Raw genomic sequence first — 25,523 nt, forward strand, 5'->3', positions numbered from 1 at the left:
GTGGACAATCTTCATGCTCGCCCTCTGCCTCATGCCAGCTTGCCAGTATCCTCCAGAAAGGAGTCTATGTCCTTGTCTGGAGTGCCAAGTTTTGTGGCTGCCAACAGAGAACATCTTTATATGGCCTGGCTCTGGTGGCCAGTGGGGCTTATATTCATGGGTCACACAGACCTGTAACCAACAGAGAAAGAGTTCTTAAACAGCTACCACTCCCAGGACACAGCAAGAAGCAACAGACCAAGGAACTCAGTCTTTCTGTGAAAGAAGCCTATTTGCTTATCATCATAGCTGCACCCTGAGGGGCAGGCTTCTAACTAAGCACACATCTAAAGGCTGACTGTTGGGCGCTATCTTTGTGCTTTCCCTCTGCTGTGCTCGAGTGCCAGCATCTCCCAGATGGGCCTACATGCATCTGGTGCCCTGGTTTTTATATCTAGTGTCCCTGTTTTTGCAGCTGCCACCCAGGGGATGCCCCTTGATCACCCAGCTCTGGTGACCAGGGGTCTTGCATTCCTGGGTCCCACAGGACTATAACGATGGGAGAGACAGTTTTGGGCAGGCTACAACTCCCAGGGCATTGCACTAACAGCAGAATGAAACACATACCTAGTCTTTTTGTGAAAAAGGCCTATTTGCTTGTCCTGGAGCTTTGACCTAAGGGGCAAGCTTAGCCATGGCTCATGGGCCCAGCCACTCCGCGGCATGTGGGATCTTCCCGGACCGGGGCACAAACCCATGTCCCCTGCATCGGCAGGCGGACTCTCAACCACTGCTCCACCCGGGAAGCCCATATATATATATATATGTCAGCCATAGAAAAGAATGATATCTTGTCATTTGCAACAACATGCATGGACCTTGAGAGCATTATGCTAAGTGAAATAAGTCAGACAGAGAACAGATTGGTGGCTGCCAAAGGCAGAGGATTTGGCAGGGTGGGCGGGGGGAGCAGGGGGGCGGGAGGCGGGGTGCAGGTGGTGAAACCAGTGAAGGGAGTCAAAAGATACAAAATTCCAGTTATAAAAATAAATGTGTCAAAAAATAAATAAATAAATGTGTCATGGAGATATAATGTACACCATGTTGTGTATAGTTAATAATACTGTGTTGTATATTTGAAAGTTCCCAAGAGAGTAAATCTTAGAAGTTCTCATTACAGGATAAAAAAATTGTTAACTATGCATGGTGATGGATGTTAACTAGACTTATTATGGTGATCACTTAGCAGTGTATACAAATATTGAATCATTATGTTGTACACTGGAAACATAATGTTATATGTCAATTATACCTCAATTAAAAATTTAGAAAGGGGTTTTGCAGCTAGGGAACTAGATCCATTAAATGATCTCCTGATGAAAAACAATTAAAAATGTTTTATAAAATATTTTAAAAGTCTTTTAAAAGGCAACGTTGAGCTGCTAAGATATTAAAGATCTAATAGTCCAGGGCATTTGCTAAGATTGATCTTGAATTTTTAGCTTAATGTATTTACAGTTTATAGTGCCCTCATGAGCCTAAGAAGATGCAAATTCAGATCCTGTTTGGAGAAGCCTGTCTTTAGGCCAGGTTTCAAAGAGTCTTTACAGAAGAAAAATTCTAAGGACTATGAACCTACAATGAAACTCATGAACAAGAGGAAACAGCAAATTAATTTTTAGGTCCAATAGGGGAAACAAAAACCAGACAGCTTGGTCAAAATGTTAAAAATTATTCAGATATTTGAGTATCAATATCAAACAAAGTATGTTAGAAAAGAAAAGGAAAGGACATCAATCGCTCATTATATTCAGATGATACAATTTTCCATCTATGAAACACAAGAGAAAGTACAGATTGATTATTAGAACTACTGAATTTACCATTATTGCTGAATATAAGATTATTATCAAAAAAGCAACTGCATTTTTAAATAGAATATAGTTCAAAAAGTAATATTTATAAAAGTATCGATATCCAAAACATTAATAAATTAATATATAAATAATTAATAATATTAATAAATCTAAGTCTTTAAGATCTCTATGAAAAAATTAAATGTCCAAATACACTGAAAAGACATAAATAATTAGAGAGATATATCATGTTCTTGGTTTGGAAGATGCAAATATTTTAACCAGTTGTCCCCAAGTTAATCCATTAAAACTTACAAGATTTTGTTTATTTCAGATCTCAACAAGTTAAATTGTCAAATTCTAAAGCTTATGGAAAATGACGAAGGGCCAAGTACTAAGATATTTCTGAGGAAGAACCACCTGGGGGGGGCAGTATAAAGTGCTAAGAAACAAACCATGTTTATAGGACAGAAGTGGCTTTGAGGATAGTAGGGAAAGATTGAGTTTCAATAGTGATGAGATAATTACTTTTCCATGAATCTGAGTTCTCACCTCAAATCATATGCAAATAAATAAATTCTAAGTCAAAAATACCAAAAATATAAAAGTTTAGAGGACAATAGAGAGTAACAATTATGAACATGGGATAGTGGAAGACTGCTTACATTATACATCATAAGCACAAATAATAAAAACGACATTGAGAAACATAACCACCTTACAAGCTTCCATTTATCAAAAGAAAAAAAGCATGGATATAAATGCTACAAGATATTGCAACTGATAAAGATTATTATCTACAAATCAATAAGAAAAACCAAGCAATATTTAGTACAGGCTACTTATTGACTCATTTCTACCACCATTCCTCTCTCTGTGTTTCTTCTTATAACTTAGAGGATATCAAACTAAAAGCTATGCTTACTAGATTCTGGTTCAGCTAAGCTTTCTGGATGCCAAGTGGATCCTGCCAATTCACATGGAATTCATAGGGAATTTGGTCAGCAGAGGTCTTTGTATTATTCTTTTTGGCTGTTTTCCTCTGGCAAACCAAGTAAGTGGAAAAGTACATTTTTTTCCCTGCCTTGGCAACTCCTGTCTCTCTCTCAATCTCTCTGTCTCTGTCTCTCCCTCCCCAGATTTATTAAGGTATTTATTACATACCTTATTCATCCATTTTAGGTATTACAGTTCAATGACTTTGGGTTATTGTGTACAGTTGAGTAAACATGATCACAATATATTATAAAACATTTAAATTACCTCAGAAAGTTTCCTTGGGCCATTTTGAAATGAATGCCCTTCCCCACTTGCCAGCCCCAGGTAATACTGGTTTGCTCTCTGTCATGATAGGTTGCCTTTTCTAGAACTTCATGTAAATGGAATCATATAAATATAGCCTCTTGTGTTTGACCTCTTCCGCTTTGCACAATGTCTTTGAAATTTATTCATGGTGTTGTGTGCATCACTAGCTTGTTTCTTTTTGGCCTTTGCAGATCCTGCCATCACCAACCTAGCTTTCCAGGCCATCAAGAGCTTGCCACCAGTGCCCCAGCTGAGCCTATGGCAGCATCCTCCCCGAGGTAACGTCAGCAAGATGGAGACATACCTCGATCCACTTCAGTCTCCCTCACAAGAAGATCAACTAGCATCTGCCCATAGACAAGACACCACTGAGAAAATCCCAGAATGTAGCGGCAAGGCTGAAGCACCCCCCTGGGCCACGGAGACTGAGAAGAACCACGTTAGAAGGTAGGAGGAATGTTACACTGACCACATTGCCCCTCCTCCAGGCCGGCACAGCATAGCCTGGAAAGGCTCGCTCCTCAACCCCAACCTACAGTTTCTCCAGTGAGAAAAAGAGAACCCACAGTAGACATCCAGCTTTCCCAACACGGCGGAACGCATTTCCAACGAGGCCCACTCAGGTCTCGCCTCAAAGAGATCACTTGGGGAACGGGCAGGGCTCCACCACTGGAAATCGAATAGAGACAGAGAGCGCCCGGCTTGCAGCAACCAGCACTCAGAGCTCCGCAGACCACATTCCTACTTACTGTGCGCGGGAGCAGAGATCCCAGTCACGGTGCTGCCGGTGGTCCTGTCTGGCCCCGGAACACGGTTGTTTGGCAGTTTTTTTTTTTTTTTTTTTGCGGTACGCGGGCCTCTCACGGCTGCGGCCTCTCCCGTTGCTGAGCACAGGCTCCAGACTCACAGGCTCAGCGGCCATGGCTCACGGGCCCAGCCGCTCCGCGGCATGCGGGATCTTCCCGGACTGGGGCATGAGCCCGTGTGCCCTGCATTGGCAGGCGGACTCTCAACCACTGCGCCACCAGGGAAGCCCCTGTTTGGCAGTTTTGACTGATTTGGGTCTCCAGTCAAAGGGCCCTACCAGTTCATTTTACCGCTTCGCTTCAGCAGGAAAGCAAATACGCAGCCTCCGTCCCTGCCCATCCAGGAAGCCTGGCCAGAGAATCTGGGCAGCCGCAGACCACCTATAGTGCTGGTGGGTCTGGGATCCAGGCCTGCAGCCCTGCCCAACTGTTGAGCATGGTCTCTGGCCTCACGTAACCAGAGAGCCTGAAGAGAGGCCTGCGCAGCCTCAGAACACAGCTCCAAGGTAGCACTGCGCTGTGGAGCCCAGGCTACAGCCCCGCCCAGCGGAGAAGCCCAGCCTATGACTCTGACTCATCACCAAACACAGCCAGTGGTCTTGTTCAGGCAAGGAGACTTGCCAGTGACCCAGCCCAGTCGTGGAGCATGTAGCCTGTGACCCCAGCTGAAAAGGGAGCCCGGACAGTGATCCCAGCTCAGGAAGCACAGTCTCTAGCCACACCCAACTGTGGAATACAGCTGGAGGACCCTCTCAATCAGAGAGCTCTGCCAGTGATCTTGCATCTAAGTGGAGCTCAGCCAGATGTCTACCTGATCACAAACAAAGCAATGAGTTTTGGGGTATGACACCTAAAACACAAGAAACAAAATAAAAAATACACAAGTGGGACTATCTCAAATTAAAAAGCTTCGGCACAGCAAAGTAAACCATCAGCAAAATGAAAAGGCACCTACAGAATAGAAAAAATATTTGCAAACCATACATCTGATAAGGGGTTAATATCCAAAATATACAAGGAATTCACACAACTCAACAGCAAAAAAACCAAAAAATCCAATTTAAAAATGGGCAAAGGACCTGAATTGACGTATTTCCAAAGAAGATGTTCAAATGGCCAAGAGGCACATGAAAAGATGCTCAACATCACTAATCATCAGGGAAATGCAAATCAAAGCCACAATGAGGTATAGCCTCACACCTGTTAGAATGGCTCTCACTAAAAAGACAAGCGGTAACAAGAGCTGGTGAGGATGTGGGGAAAAGGGAAGCCTTGTACACTGTTGATGGGAATGTAAATTGATAGTCACTATACAAAACAGTATAGAGGTTCCTCAAGAAATGAAAAATAGAATTATTATATACTCCAGCAGTCTCACTTCTGGGTATATACCCAAAGGAAATAAAATCACTACCTCAAAGCAGTATCTATATCTTATTCATTGCAGCAGTTTTGAACATAGCCTAGTCATGGAAACAACCTAAGTGTCCATTGATGCATGAATGGATAAAGAAAATGTGGGAAATATATACAATGGAATATTATTCAGTCACAAAATAGAAGGAAATTCTTCCATTTGTGACAACATGGATGAAGCTTGAGGGCATTGTACTAAGTGAAATGTCAGAAAAAGACAAATACTCTAAGATATCACTTATATGTAAAATCTAAAAAACAAACATGGAAACAGAGAGTAGATTGGTGGTTGCCAGGGTGAGGAAAGAGTGGGAGAAATGAGTGAAGTTGGTCAAAGGGTACAAACTTACAATTATAAGATGAATAATTTCTGGGGATGTAATGTACAGCATGGTGACTATACTTAACAACACTGTATTGTATATTTGGAAATTGTTAAGAAAGTGTATCTTGAACTTTCTCATCACAAAAAGAAAAAAAATGTGTAACTACGGTGAGGTGATGACTATGTTACCTAAACTTATTGTGGTAATCATTTTGCAATGTCTACATGTATCAAATCATCACATTGAACACCTTAAACTTACACAGTGCTAAACGTCAATTATACCTCAGTAAAATTGGAAAAGATAGTTTGTGTCTTTTCATTGCTGAATAGTATTTCTTTGTTAGGATATAGCACAGCTTTCTTATGCATTCACCTCTTTGTAGACATTTGAGTCTTTATAATAATTTTGGGCTATTACAAACAAAGCTGCTATGAGCATTTGGGTGATGGGATGTAGACATATACTTTTTGTTGTTGTTGTTTTTAACCCAATAAGCAGAATTTATTAATTGTATTTGTGTCATATATATTTTTAAGAATTAAAATATATATCTACTCCCTATATTCAATTCTATACTTTAACATCTTTATTGGAGTATAATTGCTTTACATTGTTGTGTTAGTTGCTGCTGTATAACGAAGTGAATCAGTTATACATATACATATGTTCCCATATCCCCTCCCTCTTGCATCTCCCTCCCACCCTCCCTATTCCACCCCTCTAGGTGGTCACAAAGCACCTAGCTGATCTCCCTGTGCTATGTGGCTGCTTGCCACCAGCTATCTATTTTACAGTTGGTAGTGTATATATGTCCATGCCACTTTCTCACTTCGTCTCAGCTTACCCTTCCCCCTCCCCATGTCCTCAAGTCCATTCTCTACATCTGTGTGTTTATTTCTGTCCTGCCCCTAGGTTCTTCAAAACCATTTTTTTTTAATATTCCATATATATGTGTCAGCATATGGTGTTTGTTTTTCTCTTTCTGACTTACTTCACTCTGTATGACAGACTGTAGGTCCATCCACCTCACTACAAATAACTCAATTTCATTTCTTTTTATGACTAATATTCCATTGTGTATATGTGCCACATCTTCTTTATCCATTCATCTGTCAGTGGACACTTAAGTTGCTTCCATGTCTTGGCTATTGTAAGTAGAGCTGCAGTGAACATTGTGGTACATGACTCTTTCTGAACTAGGCAATTTTATTGCAATCTTTAGGGCAATCATTAAAAAAAGAAAAGAAAAGAAAAAAGTGGGAAGTGCAGCTAAAAAGTCAATAGAGCTTTTTAAATAAATGACAGAAAAATTGGATATATGTGTATGTATGTGTGTGTATATATATATATATATATATATATACACACACACACAAACGAGCCCCCCCCGCAAAAAAAGGCAACTGCAATCTCATACACTGTTGGTGGGAATGTAAAATGATACAACCACCTAGTAAAATTGTGCAGCAGTTTTTTTTAAAAATTCACATAACTTTATACGTCCCAGCCATTCTACTCGAGGGTTTTTACCAAAGAGAAATGAAAGTATAGTTTACACAAATACCTGTACATAAATGTTCATAACAGTTTTTTTTTCCCATAATTCCTAAACACTAGAAACAGCCATCCATTAACTGATGGATGGGTTAATATTTTGAGGTGTATCCATAAAATGGATTAGTAGCAATAAAAAGGAATGAACTGTCAAGAGCTGTGAAGGATCTGAGATTTTACTCTATTTGCCAGCTAACAAGTTTGTCTGGCACAATTTTATGAATGATGGCAGAAGACATGAGCATCTTGGGTCAGAGACAAAGGATTTTCTTACGTACAATAGTAGTAGGCTGAGTAGCATGGGTTCCCTTAGCCCCAGTTCCAACAGGGAAATATGAACAGGGCACATGCAATACATTATGTTACAGGCCAAGGACCTCAAACTTAGTGATTCAAATATTTTATACTAGGCAATAAGCCTTCTTAACCTTTGCCCTACAGGAAGACAAATATCTTTACCATACTGGACAGTATACCAACCTGCCTTTTGCTCTGGAGGGAGACATTCTACCTTTCAAGTCTCTTCTCTATACAAACATCCCAAAACGATAATACAGAACAAAGGCCATCAGTGACTCTGCTCACAAGACATACAGAAAACACGAGAGACTCATGGAGGATTGTTTCTCAATAGCAATTCCATGGATGAATCTCAAAATAAATATGCTGAGTGAGTGACAGCAGACCAAAAACACATACATACTATATCACTACAGTTTTATAAAATTATAGAAAAAGCAAACTAATATACGGAAACAGAAAGCAAGTGAATTGCTGCCTGGGATGAAGGAGGGTGAGGAAGGGTTACAAAGAGTAACAGAGAAGCTTTTGTGGGTGAAGCATATTATGATTTTCTTGATTTGGTGAGGCACTCACAGTGGATACATATGTCAAAAAGTAAAACTGTACTCTGTAAGTTAACAGTTTATTGTATGTAAATTTTACTTCAATAGAACTGGAAGAGCATAGACAGAAGTCTTTCACCTTCTCTAATTCTTTTTACATATACCTGTCAGCTCTAAAATTCTTTGAGTCTACTCTCAAAATGCATATTGGACTGACACAGTAATCTTCTCATTGCTTGTACATTCACTAAATTATCTCTCGCTTCATGTAATTAATACATGGATTTTCAAAACATTTAAATTTTTAATGAGCAAGGAGGCTGAGAATTTAATAGAGTTGATAATTCATGTTGGAGTTTCTGAGTTCTAATCTGCATTTACCTAGAACAAGTTTCTTACCTTCCTTTGCCTCTGTTAGTTTAAAGTCTATAAACTATATTTGGGAAATTCAAGAAGGAAACTAGTCTTGAGGGAAGTAATAAAAGCATACTTGAGGAACACACTTAATAGCATTAAGGTAGGTAAAAATAATTTTAGAATTTGATAGTACTTTAGAGATTAAGTCCAAAGCCCTCATTTTACAGTTTAGGAAAGTGACACCCAGAGAACTGATGTTTGCTGGAAGGTAAGTAAGTTTCGTAGCAACAGAGTAAGGATTAGAGCTCAGAAAGTCCTGATTGCTAGGTCAATATTCTTTCCATTACACGAAATTTCTACTCCTAGTAATAATAAGATTTATTTCTGCAGTTTTAGGAATGCGTTCTTCTGTATTCTTCCCTAAATTGAAAACAAGGCAATTAAGTAGTTTGAAAAAAATATGCCACATATATAACTTCAGAAAATCAATACAGGCAGTGTAAAAGCTACTTATTTTTCTACCCAGATAGTAATTGAGATTGATGTCTTTTCACAGTAGCTTGTTTACCTGTGAGCAAAGTGAGCACAATTAAAGTGAACCTAAGAAGAAGTTACTTATTAAGTAGTTAACTTGTCTTCCAATCTTTTTTGAATGTTTTCTTAACAATTTTTCAAGAGGCATCATTGACTCTTTGACAAACCACACAATTTCTCTTGCAGGATTGCCCAATAGTATATGTACACACACACACATATAAGAGTTAAGAACCATTTGGATTTTGATGGCTCTACAAATTACCTTACATGTTAAGCAGAAAAATCACTTATTGGAAGCCTTTACTTTGGCATGCTTTTTCTTAAACCAACAAGCACTGCAGTGTTAAGTGGACCTAAACAGGTGTAGCAGCAACAGAGCATTCAGGGAAAGCAGGAGAGGAAGGCCAAAGAGTCCTGGAGGCAAGAAAGAAACGCGATGACTGCTTTTCTTTAGGGGCTCTTTATTATATTTTCATCGACTTTAATATCCACATCTAACTTAGAACTCAGCTCAGGATTTTGTCAGAAAGCACCAACAGAGGTTAAGAACTCACTTTCAACTCATTAAGGAGGCCTAATTGTTTTACACTCTAATTACAGAAGAACCACGAGCAAGAGCGTTAGGTGTGTTAAGGGTTTTAACCAGGTTTTAGGGATCCACATAAAATAGCATGTTCCTTATTATTTGGAGAATCCTGTAGTATACCATCTGTTCCTGTCCTTATAACCATAGGAATTTTATGTCTGGAACCCATTCCTTTGTGCACTACCTCATCCTCCTAGCCATTTATTTGTCCTAAAACTGGGGAGAACAGTTTGCATGTTGGAATACAAGTCTAGACATACTAATATTTGCTGTCATTTAATCTGCAGAATACCAGGACAAACACATGTGTCAGATATAAATGAAATCCACAAAGAGAGGATTGTTCTGATGTTAAAAATGTGCAAATTATTTTGTATTAAATTATTTGATTACCTAAAAAATATTTTCAAAAATTATTAATCAGGGCATAGAGTTTTCTTTTTTGGTTTATCTGGGTTTTGTTTGTTTTTCCTTTATTTTTTAGGTGATTAAAAAAATTAGATAGAAATGTTTTAGAAGTATAGTCCAGTCTGTCCTTCCTTTGACGTTCAAAAATTATTACCAGATTTTTTTTTAATAGTCAAACTGGCACCATCAGGATATACCAGGAATCAGAAATTTCAGATTTTGTTGCAATGTTGTCAACGATGCTGTGAGTAATTCTGAGCAGCATATTTTTATCTGTGCTCAATAGTTAATAGTCTTTATTTCCATTTTTGCTACATAGAAGTATATTTTCGTTTGATAACACATTGCCTATGAAGTACATTGGCCTGTTGGAAAATGCAAAATGATGACAAAGTACCCTCTGATAATGATGACTGAGAGTGAGAGTGGGAAAATTCTAAAATTTCAAGGGGGATTCATTGACAAACAGTCCTGAAAAGGAAGACCTTATTTATGTATGTAGAGAAATTTAATAATTGCTTGTGGTGACCAAAAAGCCTACTACACTACTAATAAAAATCATAACAGTGACTCCCCTGGTGGTGCAGTGGTTAAGAATCCAATGCAGGAGACACGGGTTCGAGCCCTGGTCTGGGAAGATCCCACATGCTGCAGAGCAACTAAGCCTGTACACCACAGCTACTGAGCCCACATGCCACAAATACTGAAGCCTAAATGCCACAAATACTGAAGCCCACACACCTAGAGCCCATGCTCCACAACAAGAGAAGCCACCACAATGAGAAGCCCACGCATCATAACAAAGAGTAGCCCCTGCTCACCGCAACTAGAGAAAGCCTGCATGCAGCAACAAAGATCCAACGCAGCCAAAAATAAATAAATAAATTTATATTAAAAAAAAGTCTTAACAGAAGCATGATTTATTGCTCTGAATAATTTTCTACAAAAAGTGCTAGTTCTTTAACAGTGGTTCATTTACCAGATTCTCCATTAGACTCGTTGCATTGCCAAGAACAAAAAGAAATGAAGGAATGGGGCAGAGACTGGGTAATATTTGAAGCTAGCATTTTCACAGAGCTGGCTGGATATCACAAAATTTGCCTCTACATCAAGAATGATGTTTTGGAGGGAAGCAGAAGCAAGGCTAAAAAAACACAAAAAGAAGAGGTTTAGGGACACAAAAGGCTAAGTTTATTGGTAAAAGCAATATTGTAGAGTTTACAGGGCAAGGATTTTAGAATCAGGAGACTTGAGATTGAATCCAGTTCTGACACATAAAATGACATTGAGGACCTTTGTATTTATGTAAATACATAGGTATTGGTTATTATCATTACTTTCCTCAAGAGACTCTACCTTTTAGTTAATGAAATATATTTATTCTGGATTAAAATAATAGCAGACATGAAATTAATTTGTAAGTCAAAATCTGGTTTCTATTTCTAATCTACTGAAATGGTAGATGGATCAGTGTCTGAACATAAGCTAACAAAGAGGGCATAATAATGTCAAAATGTCTGGATGATTGGTTCATTAAGAAAAAATACAGTTTATTCAATACCAATATATACTTGGCATCATTACAGGAGAAGAATAATTCTACTTCTATATCTTATTCCAGTTGGAAATAATCATTGCAAATAAAGATGCTTCTTTGCATGCAGATGAGGTATTTAAAACCTTCTTCATTAAACACGTCATTTATAGAAATATTTCTCCTAGTATAGTTTTTCTTTAAATAAAAGAAGATTGTAAAATCTTTTGATTCTGTTCAGTTCATTAATTGTGGCTAATTTGCCATTCTGACTACTTTTACTTTCTGGAAACAAAAATATTTCCCTATAATGACTTAGATTTCAGAAGGAAAGGTTAGTTGGCAATGTCAATTCTTCCAAAGTTTTCCCCATAAACATACTTTAGATATTCTAAAATTAAATTCTTCCAGGCCAAGTTACACAATGGTGCCACTAAATGCAAAAAGGAGATTACACTAAAAACTATAACAATATTTCAGGGAGTTCACAAGTCATGTCATGCCTGGTGTATTACGTACATTAATTCAAGATTATTTTACCAACATGGGAAGCTCATTCCCTTTTAACATATGTTCCTGATTCAGCTTTAACTCCACACTGACCGAGCCAATGGACTCTACATTGCTGTTCTACAAGATCCTAAATATTAAAGCTGCATCTACCATAAATTAGTAAAAATTAGTAATTTTACCACCAAGAATTATTTGGTTTATTAAGTAAATATTTACTACATACTGTGGGTCAGTACTTTTTAAGTGCTGGGAACTAGGTATTAGAGTTATGAAGAGAAATTAAACACTAACCTTACACTTAAAGTTTTAAAGTTATTTTCTTTGTTGCTTTGCTTTTAGAGGGTAGGAAGCACATCTTTACAAAACACTTTGGTAAGAGCTATAGGAGCGCTTTGCACAAGAGTACTAGGTGGCAAAATACTGGGGTGGCAGAGGCTGCCTCATGGGAGAAGTAAGGTTGAGAAGAAGTATGCTTAAATCATACTTATATTATGTAAGGCTAGGGAGTGAGGGAAATGGGGAGATATTGGTCAAAGGGTACAAAGTTTCAGTTATGCACGATGCATAAGTTCTTGAGATCTAATTAATAGCAGCATAACTAGAGTTAATAATCTTGTATTATATACTTGAAATTTGCTAACAGATTTCATCTTAGGTATTGTCACCACCAAAGCAACAGCAACAACAAAAAGGTAACTATGTAAGGTGACAGATATTGTAATTACCTTGATGGTGGTTATCACTTTACAATGTACACATATATCAAAACATCACATTGAACAACTTAAATATATATAATTTTATTTGTCAATTATTCTTTAATAAAGATGGACAATTAAAAAATTTTTTTTAATTTAAAAATATTTTTAAATGGAAACCAAAAAATGTCTTACAAAGGACTTTTAAAAATATCTACACAATGGGGCTTCCCTGGTGGTGCAGTGGTTGAGAATCTGCCTGCTGATGCAGGGGACAAGGGTTCGAGCCCTGGTCTGGGAGGATCCCACATGTCGTGGAGCAACTAGGCCCGTGAGCCACAACTACTGAGCCTGCGCGTCTGGAGCCTGTGCTCCGCAGCAAGAGAGGCCGCGATAGTGAGAGGCCCACTCACCGCGATGAAGAGTGGCCCCCGCTTGCCACAACTAGAGAAAGCCCTCACACAGAAACGAAGACCCAACACAGCCAAAATAAATTGATTAATTAATAAACTCTTACCCCCAACATTTAAAAAAAAAAAATCTACACTTTGTGGTTGAAAACAACTGAGACACAGAGAAATTAAGAAATTTTCTCAAGTACACACCCACGGAGGGTGCTGTCCCTCGTGGACACAGACCACCCACGGGGGACAGCACCCTCCCTAGGGGACAGCCACAGTTATGTATATGCATTGTGTACCCAAAGTTCCTTTGTGGACACATATTATATACACAGTTGTGTACATAGATGCTGTCCCCCTTGAGCGTTGCTTGGCCTGATTCAATCAGCCCCTTGGATCATGTGACTCCTATGGTTAAATCAGTTCCCATAAATCAGGTGACTACCATTGGTTCAATCAACACCCTTGTATCACTTGACTCCCATATATTTAAACCAGTCCCCTAAATCACATGACTCCCATTGATTAAGTCAGCCCCCTTAAATTTCCTGACCCCCCCATTAAATCAATCATCCTTCTTAAATCTCCTGACTCTCAATATACCATAAGTTCCTTTGTAGACATCTATTATTTGCACAGTTGTGTACTTAGGTGCTGTCTCCCTTGGGGGTTGCTAGGGCTTATTCAGTCAGCCCCTTGGATCAGGTGACTCTTATTGTTAAATTAGTCCCCATAAGTCAGGTGACTCCCATTGATTCAATCAGCACCCTTGTATCATGTGACAAGGAGAACTGGCATGAAAATGATGCATTTGCTTCCTGCTATCCAGTGAATAATACATTCCTTTTATTTTGACCCAGAGTCTCCTGTCTTCTACCAGCATCCATGAAAGGGTAAAAGTTATCTTTTTAGTTTGCAAAGAGGGTAAAATCCTGGATTCTTGCCAGGTATTGACAGTCAGTAAAACCCAATTTAGAGATAGTAAGTGTTACAGACTGGATACACTATAAGGGTAGCTACTTCTTTTCTAGGATGGGGTTCCCAGTCAATATACTACTAAGCCTCTGAGCTACATACACGGTAGTACCATTTCTCAAGAGAGGTATTCTCACCCTCCATCAACCATGGCAAGTTTGTTAAAAGACATTCTCTATTGATTCTTTAAGTCATTTAAAAATTTTACCCTGAAGACGTTAAACATCTACAATTTTCTCTATAAGGTAAAATTCTAGCATGCTATCTAATGTTAATACATGAGTACAAAATCCTCCTACCCATATAGTAATATTCAATAAATATTATTATAACATAACCCCCCAAAATGGTTCATGTTAGCCAATCTCACAGCACCTGCATTCAAAATTGTTGTGCTATAAAACTTGTAGAGTGTATGGATAGACACACTAAGCACACATATCTGAAGTTAGAGAAAACTTAAATACGTAAATATACATACACATGGGCTTCCCTGGTGGCGCAGTGGTTGAGAGTCCGCCTGCCGATGCAGGGGACACGGGTTCGTGCCCTGGTCCGGGAAGATCCCACATGCCGCGGAGCGGCTGGGCCGGTGATCCATGGCCGCTGAGCCTGCGTGTCCGGAGCCTGTGCTCCACAATAGGAGAGGCCGCAGCAGTGAGAGGCCCGTGTACTGCAAAAAAAAAAAAAAAAAAAAAAGAAAGAAATATATATACACATACGTTTATATATCTGACCCTTTAAACATAATGAACATGAGGACTCATATCTCACTGTCTATTAATGGTAAAAATAATAAAAATCCTAGTAAAAAACTTTATAAAACAAATAAATTCGCAGCAGAGATATTAAGAGAAAACATGGCCTTGTATGATATTTTTGATGCAGTAGGTGTTATCTTTGATAAATAATACTTGTAAACCAGGGCTAATGGGGTATGGTCCCAACTGACACGTAAAATATAAGTGCTTCTGATGAACTTTATAAATGCCAAACAGCAGATGCATCTGTTGCCTATTAACATTCATGGATTTTCTTATTAAAAAGAAAGGTAGAAATTATATACAATGTAATTGCTGGCCATATAGTGAAGTTTCACAAAGAATGTGTCCAAGATGATCCAGGCTTTCAGAATTCAAGGGAAAAAATAGCCTTAAAACTTTACATGTAAACTAAAGACATATGGTTTTGTCTATAAACGCTTTTGTGGAAGTTTCCAGACACCTTAAAATGTTTTGTTTTGTTTTGTTTTGTTTAGGTTACTATGACCTGTATAACAAAACAAAAACGCCTGTGAAAGTGCCATGTTTCTAAGTACTTGAAAATTAATATATATCAAGGTGATATCTGAGACACTATATTTACCCAATGACTCTACTAAGCAAACATTGAAAATACATAGCACCTCCTTTTACATCTAATTTTGCCAAAATGTTAAGAAGAAAACAACCAAGAAAAATATCTGATTACTGATAAAGGGTAACAAATAAATCAGGAATTCAAAATTCTTTCAGAATAGTGTAGTACAGCTTTCTTCCTTTTTTCAATAATACATCTACCTAAAATGTGTTATTACATATATATAAATTAAACAAATGGGTATTGAGTGACAAGGATTATGCTGGGCACTTGGAATGCACCAGTGAATAAAACAAATAAGCCTACCCTCTTTGGGCTTATGGTATAAAATTGGCAAAATAATTTTTAAACTTTATTTGAAATGGAAAAGACTCATTCTCAACTACAGTCCAAACATGATCAAGAAGATAAATTTTTATAAAATGATTTAAAATATAAATAAAAAGAGTCCCTTGTACTCAAATGGTAAATAGTAATGGTTATTTTTTTGGTACACTGTGGATTAATATGTTTACTAAGTGGCCCTCTCCCTTCTAGATATTTGCCTAGCTGTGTCATAGGCACACATTCAAATGCAGTTATGGTTTTAAAGTTAAAAAAAAAAGGAATAAAAATGGAATTGTCTAGGTTTAAGCAATTCTCCACTAGGCTAGAGTCATCAATGTATTCTGATATATTTCCTTTTCTTTTAATAATTTTAGAATATTTTTATTTTTAACATTTTGATCTTTAATATGGAATTTATTTAGAAGGATGATAGGAGGTAAGGATTTATCTTTAATGTTCTCTTTTTATCAAACTGATGGGTATTTGTATCAACACTGTTCATGTGAAAGACCTGGCAATTTCACTGATCACAAAATCAGTATGAGCCCACAGTAGTGAACCAATGCAGGCATACATCTGGCATGTTATACTTGATTTTAAACCTGAATAGAAGATAAATGTGAAACCATATGGCATGATTTAAGGCACACACACACAAAATCTTCAGCTGCAGGCTTGAGAAGACTAATGGGAGATATAGCGGCTTTAATTCAATAATTGTTAAGGGTTCTCATGATGAAGAATGAGACGAGTGAAGACTGCAATGCTCACAAAGGCATGAGCAACTCCAGCTCTCAGCCTTACACCTGAAGCCCTCATTGCCAATTGCCAGTCCTCCAGCAGGAGGCTTGAAGGTTAGGCCATGTTATCTCTAACACCTCTCAATTGGCTGAGTCTTTGATTCTCTGTGAGAATATACTTTACTTACAATATAAGATTTTGCATCAATAAAATTTGTCAATAAACTGATTTTCTTAAATATCTATGTAGACTGAATCAGTATTTTTCAAAAAGATTTCTAATATATTTAATAACAGATTAAAATTTTAACTCTAAAAAACTAAAATGCATAGCTGTAGGTAACAATACATGTGCTTTAAAATTATTTTAGAATACATAAGAACAAGCTGTAAAATACAGCAGTATTAATTATTGTAGCATAATGACTGAAGCCAAACTGTCACTTAACATGTCACTTTTTGACCTTTTAAGTTGCATAATCAAGTGTTTGAAAAAATAACAACACAGGTCTATATCCAGTCAAAGAGATTCTGTTCATAGTTACAGATATCTAGAAAGCAGAGTAAATAAATTAGTTCAATGCCTTGTTTAATTTAATTTGATATGTGTGTCTGTCCTTCTCACTTACATAGAATAGCCTTGGGCATCTACCCATGGTCTGCATACAGAAGGAGGGATTCTCACTCTTGATAATATCTAGATGCCATGTGCTCTACTAATTGTGCTATCAACTTGACATAAAAGAGGAAAACAATTTATTCTTCCTCTAGACTCCATACTTTACATCCTGATCTAAGTTTTTCTTATCATTAAGCATCATCTATTTTCCAAGCTTCATATGAAAAAAGAATGATGGTAAAGCATCAATGGAATTTTTGTTTTATTTGTTTTGGTTTTTACTTCTCTAAAATTTGAAAATGTTAAAAAAGAAGTGTCTTATTTTATGGATAAAAAGTAAATGATCATCTGATTACAAGTGTATCCTACTTGCACTTTTCTGAAATACTTGTTTAATTTATAATCTATGAGGGTTGAGATAGGTGTTTGTTTTTTTTTAACATCTTTTTTAGGGTATAATTGCTTTACAATGGTGTGTTAGTTTCTGCTTTATAACAAAGTGAATCAGTTATACATATACATATGTTCCCATATCTCTTCCCTCTTGCGTCTCCCTCCCTCCCACCCTCCCCATCCCACCCCTCCAGGTGGTCAAAAAGCACCGAGCTGATATCCCTGTGCTATGCGGCTGCTTCCAACTAGCTATCTACCTTACGTTTGTTAGTGTATATATGCCCATGCCTCTCTCTCGCTTTGTCACAGCTCACCCTTCCCCCTCCCCATATCCTCAAGTCTGTTCTCCAGTAGGTCTGCGTCTTTATTCCTGTCTTACCCCTAGGTGCTTCATGACATTTTTTTTTCTTAAATTCCATATATATGTGTTAGCATACGGTATTTGTCGTTCTCTTTCTGACTTACTTCACTCTGTATGACAGACTCTAGGTCTATCCACCTCATTACAAATAGCTCAATTTCGTTTCTTTTTATGGCTGAGTAATATTCCACTGTATATATGTGCCACATCTTCTTTATCCATTCATCTGTCGATAGACATTTAGGTTGCTTCCATGTCCTGGCTATTGTATATAGTGCTGCAATGAACATTGTGGTACATGACTCTTCTTGAATTATGGTTTTCTCAGGGTATATGCCCAGTAGTGGGATTGCTGGGTCATATGGTAGTTCTATTTGTAGTTTTTTAAGGAGCCTCCATACTGTTCTCCATAGTGGCTGAACCAATTCACATTCCCACCAGCAGTGCAAGAGTGTTCCCCTTTCTCCACACCCTCTCCAGCATTTATTGTTTCTAGATTTTTTGATGATGGCCATTCTGACTGGTGTGAGATGTTATCTCACTGTAGTTTTGATTTGCATTTCTCTAATGATTAATGATGTTGAGCATTCTTTCATGTGTTTGTTGGCAGTCTGTATATCTTCTTTGGAGAAATGTCTATTTAGGTCTTCTGCCCATTTTTGGATTGGGTTGTTTGTTTTTTTGTTATTGAGCTGCATGAGCTGCTTGTAAATTTTGGAGATTAATCCTTTGTCAGTTGCTTCATTTGCAAATATTTTCTCCCATTCTAAGGATTGCCTTTTAGTCTTGTTTATTGTTTCCTTTGCTGTGCAAAAGCTTTGAAGTTTCATTATGTCCCATTTGTTTATTTCTGTTTTTATTTCCATTTCTCTAGGAGGTGGGTCAAAAAGGATCTTGCTGTGATTTATGTCATAGAGTGTTCTGCTTATGTTTTCCTCTAAGAGTTTGATAGTTTCTGGCCTTAACGTCTTTAATCCATTTTGAGCTTATTTTTGTGTATGGTGTTAGGGAGTGATCTAATCTCATACTTTTACATGTACCTGTCCAGTTTTTCCAGCACCACTTATTGAAGAGGCTGTCCTTTCTCCACTGTACATTCCTGCCTCCTTTATCAAAGATAAGGTGACCATATGTGCGTGGGTTTATCTCTGGGCTTTCTATCCTGTTCCATTGATCTATCTTTCTGTTTTTGTGCCAGTACCATACTGTCTTGATTACTGTAGCTTTGTAGTATAGTTTGAAGTCAGGGAGCCTGATTCCTCCAGCTCCATTTTTCGTTCTCAAGATTGCTTTGGCTATTTGGGGTCTTTTGTGTTTCCATACAAATTGTGAAATTTTTTGTTCTAGTTCTGTGAAAAATGCCAGTGGTAGTTTGATAGGGATTGCATTGAATCTATAGATTGCTTTGTGTAGTAGAGTCATTTCACAATGTTGATTCTTCCAATCCAAGAACATGGTATATCTCTCCATCTATTTGTATCATCTTTAATTTCTTTCATCAATGTCTTATAATTTTCTGCATACAGGTCTTTTGTCTCCTTAGGTTGGTTTATTCCTAGATATTTTATTCTTTTTGTTGCAATGGTAAATAGGAGTGTTTTCTTGATTTCACTTTCAGATTTTTTATCATTACTGTATAGGAATGCCAGAGATTTCTGTGCATTAATTTTGTATCCTGCTACTTTACCAAATTCATTGATTAGCTCTACTAGTTTCCTGGTAGCATCTTTAGGATTCTCTATGTATAGTATCATGTCATCTGCAAACAGTGACAGCTTTACTTCTTTTCCAATGAGATAGGTGTTTTTTATCTGTGAAATTTGGGGCAGGTAAAATTTAAAAAGGGAAATGTGTAATGAAATAAATGTTATAAAAAACTATGGTTTGTTAAGCATTTTTATTTCAACAGCAGGTAGTATGAATTATTGAATATAATATATATCCCATGTTTGGTCTTGAGATACATAATTCTTCATAGGGAATATGAATGTTCTTCAAAATTCTTGCATGATACAAAAATAAAGTCAGATGAATAAAATAAAACTATTTAGAAGTCTTAGAATTATTTCACTGGTATATATATAAATGAAAACTAATTTTTTAAAAAATTAAAATCTGCATTTTTCAAAAATGAAAAAAATTTGAACATGTTATTTGTAATGGGGTAAAGTTTCAGTTTAACACACTCATCAGATGAGTGTATAATACCAAAGGTTACATGCTGATTTTGAGGTGAATACGCATGAATAGGTACATGCATGTTAAGCAGTCAAAGATGAAAAATCGCCAGGGCACTGGGCACAGACTCATGAGAATTCTCTTGTCTAATCACAGTCTTTGAAGTCATTTGCTGTTACACAAAATGTAAACATTATTAGGGCAATAGACATGATGTGGTTGGATCCACTCCCTTAAAAATATTATTTCAGTATTCTCTCTGAAGGCCTTTTGTCAATCATGGAATATCTTGTGAGTGTTTAATCAATTAAGTATTAGGATAAAAATTGTGCTTGTAGCATAGTAGTGATCACAAACCACATAATTCCACTGTTTTTTCTCTTGAAATATTGTTTCATTCAGTAAGTACATATGTTTTAGGAACTGTAATGGCCTCTTGTCTAATGATAATCTCATTAGGTAAAGATAAATGAATGCGTTTGTCAAAAGGAAATTATCAGAATGATGAAAAATACCAAATCCATAAATCACTAAATGTGTATACATAAATATATACATCATTGTATTTATACACAAAAACAAATACATAACTCATTGGAATGTGTAATTTTCCATCTTTTGATAACTGAAGACATTTCATTGCATGATTATATAATAGTAGTTTAAAACATTTGTGTCTGTATAAATTATACTCTTAGTGAGCCATTACTGATTATCTTTCTCTACCAATACATTCCTAAAATTATCATTTCTATTTCTATTGCAAAGTTATGAAAGTGCATGTGTAGTTTCAAAAGCAGAAAACAGCAATGTAAGCAAATGTAAGGAAAAATGAATTTGATCAGAACATTTCTATGACCATTTTTTTTCCTTTCAATAAGAGAAATAGCTAAAACCTTTAGATGTGGCTTCAAATATTTCACTTCAATTAAATATATCAGCAAACACTGTTGTTCTTTCTTGACATTTAAAATTTTGGAGTAAAGCATATGATGTCTTGAATTAATTTCATTTCTACTTTCAATTAATTTTTTCTACTGTAAAATTCAATTTTCCAAAATTTAATATGTTAAAAAAGAATAATAGTTGCTGATAGAAATTTTTCTAAGGCAGATGGTTTGTACATATGGCTCAATGAATAGGTTACACTCATTTTTATCCTGTATAATGCAAACTTTTTTTTTTTGGTTTGGTTTTGTCTATGTGAGCATTTAATCTCCTGTTCATTCACTCATCACTCAATCCATACATTTATGCATCTTTCTTTTCTGCCATTATTCCATTCTCTCATTAAGCAACTATTTACTAGTGATTATAATATAGAAGGCACTATGCTGGTCTAGGTGGGACTATGGAATGAAACCTGCAAACATAGATATTTGCTCTCAGAGAGTTTCTTGTCTATAGTTGGAAATATTGATATTAAAAATCAATAACTAAGTATAACTGTAAACTGTGACAAGTGCTAAAAGTGTAGATGTACTAAATGTATTTATAAGTGGCTTCTTATCAAAGAAGACAGCATGTACACACACCTGTCAATATGAGAAAAGAGGAAGAATGGATCAAATGCAACTGGTATAGAAGAACTGGTTATGGGAAGACAAGGAGTCTCTAGTCTGAGGGCTTCTATCTTTTCAAAAAAGTATAGAGCAGGAATATCAAATGAAAATTTGCTTTTCAGAAAAGTCGAGGAGAATAATAAAAGGGGGAAAAAAAGTGGGAAAAGACACTGCAGATCATGGGAAGCAAATTTACTAGAGAAATATACTAATGCTACTGAGCATTGTAGGATGACCATTTGGTATTGGCGATCGTGAATATAAAATGACTGCACTGTAATTTTCTCCAGCAATGTTTGACCACATGGCTATAGAAAGCTTGAAGGGAGATTTCTGGAATTTCCATGTAATCCAAAAAAAAAAAAAAAAAAAGGAGAGAGGAACAATAGAAGAAAATGTTAAATGGTTGCATAAATTGAATCAGAAAACTGCAGACTGGAAAAAAATCTCTAAGGCAAATAACTAGATTCCCTCAAAAAAATAAATTGCAAAGAAAAAAGAATAGATGGAATGAGGATACCACTAACAACTAATTGCAATGTATGGACCTTATTTGGATCCTAATTCAAACAAACTGTAAGAAAATAAAAATTAGGAAACAATCTCTATGATGTGGATACTATCTGGTTTTTTGATATTGAGGAATCATTATTAAAGTATGATAATAATATTGCTGTGCCTTTATCCTTTAGAAATATACAGTAAAATAGTTACAGATGAAATTATATATTTGACTTCCTTCAAAATAATCTGTAATGGGAGGGTGGAGGAAGTAGGTGAGGGTGGAAATGAAACAAGATTAGCCATAAGTTGAGTATTGTCAAAGCTGAGTGATGGGTACATGGTACACTTTTTCATATTTGTGTACGCATGTGAATTTTTTCATAACAAGGTGTTTAAGAAGAAGTATATACCTCAGCAAAATATTGCTTTAATCCAATCTCTCACTACCCTACTAAATAAAATCAGATTTCTTAGCTAACCCTAAAAACTTCTCTGGACATTTTAACTCTCCATAACAGTTCACCTTTGTCTATTGCCACTCTCTTCCAAATACCTTCTACTTCCTTCATAAAGTACCACTGTTAGTGATACATAGGTTCCTCCTTGTCACTTGCTCTTTGTTTGCATTGTTTATTATACTAGGAAACTCCTTTTATTCACTCCAACTTCTGACTTTTCTAATCCATTAAAGTCCAGCTCAGAAGAAACATTTTCTTTATAAAACCCTTCTCAATCTCTTCCAGGGTAGTTGAATAGTTATCACGGTTCATAACCTTTTGTGAGTGTGACTATTATGTTAGATTTGCATGGTATTAAAGCTATGTGTGCTTACATATTACTTTACCTACTAAATTGTAAGCTTTCTGAGTTTAGGGACTCTGTTTTCTTACAATTTTTAATCCATCATCAACAGTGGAAAGTAATAGATGTCCAATGAAAGTGAGTTAAATTTTAAAAGAGCCATTTAATTAATATCCTACCCTATTTACAAAATACATTATGTATATTGTACAAAAATTTAAACACTTCTAGATAGATGGTTTTCAATAACAATTTATACTTCTGATTTTTTAAATGATGGTGCATAATTATTTTTAACTTTCTTAATTGATTTTCTTATATTGGAATAGTTCAGAAAATAGAAACTGGGAGCATTGAATCAAAAAAAGAAAAGAAAAGAATTGTAACTACCACTAATCCACTTTCCTTATGAAGAAAATATTCTTAGAAAGCTCTATTCTTTCTTTTAAAACAATTTTTAACACTGTTCTCATTAAAGAAACCTATTGGTCAGAGGATTCTTCAGTTTCATGCAATCTGCAATCATTCTACTTTCATCAACTCCTCAGGAGCCAATTCCTTCAGTCATAAACAAAAGGCTGCCTCTTGCAATTAATATCAATCTAATTCAAGTAAGACACTTCTTCGTGAACATGCTCATTTGAAATGTTATTATAGCACAAAATGAGCCTGTGGTAGTGAACAATACTCCCACTATTTAAAGTAAATTAAAAATTTCAAATGTTGAAATAATCACAATAAAATTATAGTGATAAAATACCTGTATTTTACATAGAAATCACAAGAAAGCCTTATAATTTTTAGGCTTAGCGTTCTGGGTAAAATCATCATAAACAGAAAAATTGGGTCAGCAGATAGTCATTCGTAACGCTTTATATTAATATTACTTAGAGATTCAAAATGTTCAGTCTATTGTCAGATTTTAGATGTGAGAGGAGCAGGCCTAGGGAGGTTATCTTGTCAGTCCCTGCCTTCAAGGATTGCAACTGAGGGGGAGACGAGTAATATGGTGGTTGATGCTGAGGGAAGTTTATAGAGCCCACTGCCTAGTGACAGAGAGGTAATCCTCCTAGTTTACCTGACTCCTAGAAGGCTGCTCACTCCACTCCACCTAGTTGTGTCTTGATTGGCCCCCAAAAGAGTTCTAGTGACATTTTAACAGCACTATCTTATTTATCCAATATTGTTCATAATTTAAGAAAAGCATCCTAGGCGTGATCATCACATTTCCAGATTACGAGAAGGTCGAAAAGACAGTAACAACATTGAATTGAAATTAAAGTTTAAAAAAACGTTGAAAGGCATGAATAATAGGTTAAATATGGTACAATTTCCTAGAGATAAATGACATTTTAAAGAATAAGTTTATATATTGATTAATAGCTACACATATGGAAAACCAGAATTAAGTTCAACATGTCAGCAATGGAATGTGGCTCACTTTTCCTTTATCTACACATTTCTTACTGTATAAGAAATGTGTGTGTGGTTTTCTTTATATTCTTTAAGAACTAGAAACTGATACAGTCTGGTAGTGGAATGTGTTAGGTTTGGCTCTGTACCTTGAAAATATCTTTACAGATTGGAAATGAGAATGAAGGGGAGTGGAAAGGATAGTTCCTGAAGAATTGGAGGATTATAAAGCAACATTGAGCACCCAGCTGAGATCTGAGATTCTGATATCACAGTGCTCATCTGTGTCGTTGAGGGATGTCGTCTTGTGTAACTAGTAGTACTGGGCAGCCTGACTCTAGAAAGTGGGTCAACCATTAGATAGATCTGCTTAGGGGTGGAGAATTTTAAGCTGGTTAGGGTAAAAGAACAAAGGGACAAGAGTATTGGGGGTATGTGTAAGAGAACTGCTGAAATAATGGGTGGAATCTGGATTGAATTTGATGGTAAAACTAGAAAAGGATATTAAAGTGAGATCTTGAATTATTTGCCTTACTCTAGTTCCTACAATCTTAAAAGGGTCGTCAGGAAACTCAAGCATGGATTGAGCTTCAAATTGCGGGCTTCTCATTGCGGTGGCCTCTCCTATTGTGGAGCAAGGCTCTAGGCGCACAGGCTTCAGTAGTTATGGCACGCGGGCTCAGTAGTTGTAGCTCGCAGGCTCTAGAGCACAGGCTCAGCAGTTGTGGCTCAAGGGCTTAGTTGCTCCATGGCATGTGGGATCTTCCCAGACCAGGGCTCGAACCTGTGTTCCCTGCATTGGCAGGCGGATTCTTAACCACTGTGCCACGAGGGAAGTCCATGCTTGGGTCCAGAGGATAGATGTGAGAAAAGTGAAGCTGGGGGACAATATAACATAACTGCTGAGAGCTGTTTGATGAAGCTACAAATTAGATCTTGGTTTAATATGTGTAAAATTTTGCTTACCTATAGAAGTGTCCACATTTGTCATGGAGAGTTAGTTTCTTCTATCATTAATGGTTTTCAAATATATGCTCAATGATATTAATATGAATATAAGGAAGGGATCTATTCTTCAGACATAGGGCTAGAGCAGATAATTTTAAAGTCTGACTCTTCAATTCCAAAATCTGTTAAAATATGTAAAATCTGGCATTTATCTTTCTC

Source organism: Phocoena sinus, chromosome 9 (genome assembly GCF_008692025.1).
Source record: "Phocoena sinus isolate mPhoSin1 chromosome 9, mPhoSin1.pri, whole genome shotgun sequence".
NCBI lineage: Eukaryota > Metazoa > Chordata > Mammalia > Artiodactyla > Phocoenidae > Phocoena > Phocoena sinus.